We start from the raw sequence: 3,606 nt of genomic DNA, 5'->3' as shown, positions 1-3,606 counted from the left end.
CCCCTACCCCCTACCCCCCACCTCCCACCCCGCCCCGTGCTCCCTGTGACCGCCCTTCAGGCCCCAAGGTTTTCTCTGGGCTCAAGAAATACGGCGATAGAGAAACGGGCTCACACCTTCAGGACCTGGTGCTAACACAGCTTTCCCAGGTCCTAAGCTAAGGGTACCAATTTAGTGACGAATTTCCTCAAGCTTGATACAGTAGCCCCAGACACCTATATGACAGGACTGTTCGTATCAGTCACTGCCAAAATACTTGCAATGCTGGAGAAAGATGCTATTGAGATACTCAGTGCCGTCTGAAGGTGGGCTAGGAAATTCTGAGCTGCTGGTTAACAGAGACTGGTAAAAGGAAATGCCAGGGACAGTGTTTCAGGAGCTCCTAACTGAGCTGCGGTAGATGTCCGTTTTTGTCAGAAGAGAGGTAGAGATATGAGGGCATCTGTTTAACCCTTTTATTAGTCTTTGAAAAATCAGGAAATAAGGTACAATATTTAAATGATGGCTCTTGACTCACATGAATGGTAGCTTTTCAACTATCGACTACCACAAGATACGCATGTGGCATTACAAAATAAAAAAAATAAACTCAAATACCCCACAAGAGGAACTGTATGCCCAAACTCGCGTGAGTCACAGTGTTTAATAACTAGCTAGGTTCAGCTCCTCATGTCTTTGGCTGTTTGCATTTCTATTGTCAAAGAATAAGGGTGTATGTTCTTCACATGTTAGATTCGCAATTTCATGTTGATTTCGACATTTTCTAACGACCCATCCCACAGAGATGTCTAAAAGCACCTACAGATTATCTCCCATCTCTCTGCTACTCTAATGTGACACACCTACCTACATTTTAGGGGTACATCATTTGAGACAGATTTACAGTTCAACCCTCTAAACAGACAGGAGGAGAGATCTGTGTGGAATATAAATTCAATAATGTAATTCTTTCTCAAACAAATAATCTGCTCCCTTTCAAATATAATTAATGTTTTGATAGTGCATTTCTTGTGAGAGAGAGATACAAAAACAGAGGCAACCTCTTGGATCTCTGTTTGTATATTTGCAACAGAAATTTAGAGTACCTATTTTGTGAATGTGACAAATAGAGTGTTTTAAAAATTTAGAAGTTTATTTATTAGCAGAACTACAGCAGGAAACTGATAGGTCTTCGCTATCCACCGTGACCATTTTACACATGTTTTTGTTGCAAAGGAAATTGCAGTTGCAGGAGGAGGGCATTAGTCTTTCATTGGGATGAGAAATGTTTCCTAGCTCTCAGGATGCAGCTCTCTGTCCTGTTGTGCTCAGGAGGCACATGTCCTCGTGCTTTGTCTGTCATTCTCCTCTATCTTTCTTTCGTGGGGTTAAGCCTGCATTCCTTTTTAGCCCTCAGGGAGTTAAAGAAAAGCTCCCTAACTCAGTGGGAACGGACAGTTTTTGACAGTCTTCAGCGTCCGGACTGGTTCGGGCAACGACGAGTTTCAAGTCACACAGTCTGAACAAAGCCATGTTTGAAAATGCCCAGAACAGTTGTCAGATGTTTGTTAAATACTGCTATATGATCGTATGGCTCATTATAGATCCTCTACCAAATCCAGAAGGGCTGAGTTATCTTTTTTGTGCGTGCGTTCCTTCTCCCTCTCTCTCCCTCTCCTTTCTTCCTTCACTCTTCCCTTTTTAACACAGTTTTCAGAGCAAGGTAAGCAAAGGCCACTCTGCCGTCACGAGGTACATTAATTTCAACGACATTCATTAGGCATGCCTACATCGTTCCTGAAGCACAACACGAAATTGCCTTGGTGAAAAAAACCTCTACGGTTTAACTCCAAATGCCACAAAAGCTGCAAATCGGCTTGAGACCAAAGCCATCGGGATACTTCTGTCCGATTCACGAATGGCCAGATTCGGCTTCCACTGGTATGAAAAATAAATTTCTCATTCGCATCACTGGAACCTGCATTGGGTCCCCATTATGCCGATAGCCTAGCAATGCATTTTGAAATGCGGGTTGTTTGTTTTTTTCCATCGTCATGTTATTGTTGAGAATCGGAGTATTAAAAAGAACGGTACTGTGGATTTTTTTTTATTTTTTTTTTAATCTTGTTTTCCAGCTAAGCTTGCCTCACCTCACTTTGCACAAACCAGTATTTTGAAAGAAAGGGGGGACACATCTGAAAACTACTTTTCACTAAGAGAACCAGACTTGAACTAGGTCTGGAAGTCTTCAACAACACTAAACCTGGGTAGTATGCGGTATTAAATAATCTACAGACTTCTACAAACAATCAAGTTACTTAAAGGAGTGGAGTTTGCGTTTTCAAAATAATGCCAGCCCCTGTAGTTACAATGGAAACAGATCTGGCTACTCTGATGGCAGGCTTTCTTAAAACAAAAAAAAAAAAAAAGTATTTGTTTTTTAAATATATATACATATATATATGTATATATATATATAAAGGTTAGAAAGCAAACCTCCTGAACTTACAGTTTTACAGTCTCTGGATAGATTTGATTGCTACAAACCCACAGAGAGTGTTACCTCCCTACACAGGAGTCAGATAATTTGAATTTTGGGTACAAAATATTGTAACCCTATTTTAATTTTGTCACATGTGTTCTCTAGATTTACCTTTTCTAGAACATCTTGAAATGTTTTGTAAACACCTGGACACTGTGACAGAAATAACCTCGGTTCAATACAAAGTTACCAACCTCAGTCATTGAGATCCAATTAATTCGATGTTTGCCTCCAATGATCTGTGAAAAAAAAAATATATAGGGGGAAGACACATACATACACACACAAAAAAAAAAAAAAAAAAAAAAAGTCAAATATTTACAGCATTGATCTGATAATATATAGGGAAATGTAAAATACACACTTTCAACCTAATATTTTAAAATAATAGAAAAATATAGGAAGAATTCGATACTTTGAGGATATGCAACTGGTCTTTCTTTCATCAACAGCTAACATTAGGGAAGATCGCACTTAGGTTCAGAAAATATTGTTATTTTTCCTAATGGGGAAAATTGGACTCCCGCGACTTAGATCTGTGGTTTTTAGAACTGGGGTGGAAATTGTACTGACACCACTTTGCACTTTAACAATCGGATTTCGTCAGGGTACAAGTTGTTTGTTTAACCCGACAGCTCCGTGCACCCCGTCGCACGCTTTTACACACTCATTAAAACGATTATTCACGACCTGTCGAGTGTTTTCTCGTTCATTCACAGGAAAGACTTAGCGCTCTAAGATTCAAGCACATACGGTTAGCTATACCACGGGCCGAGGGGAGAGATTACTTATCTCTGTGATCATCTGATGTGAGGCTGTTTTATCTCTACGGGTTGTAAAGCAGCAGTTGCTGGAGGTAAAAGAAGAAGGGGGGGTGAAAAAATCCTCCCCCCTTCCTTGACAAAACTTGCCGAAAGCAAGACACAGGAAGGAAATGAAGAAAACTCCTCGCCGCGAAGAACGACTTGGCAACTTGCTGAGCACCCCACGAAGGTCCTATTCCCGTTTCCCCACCTGTAGCTCGGGCTCCCGCGGCGCCGTGCCCAGGGCACCAGGCGGGCAGGGCGGCAGGACCCGCGCCCGGC

Source organism: Chaetura pelagica, unplaced genomic scaffold, assembly GCF_000747805.2.
Source record: "Chaetura pelagica isolate M959 unplaced genomic scaffold, ChaPel_1.0 scaffold70, whole genome shotgun sequence".
NCBI lineage: Eukaryota > Metazoa > Chordata > Aves > Apodiformes > Apodidae > Chaetura > Chaetura pelagica.
This window is presented reverse-complemented; position numbering follows the sequence as displayed.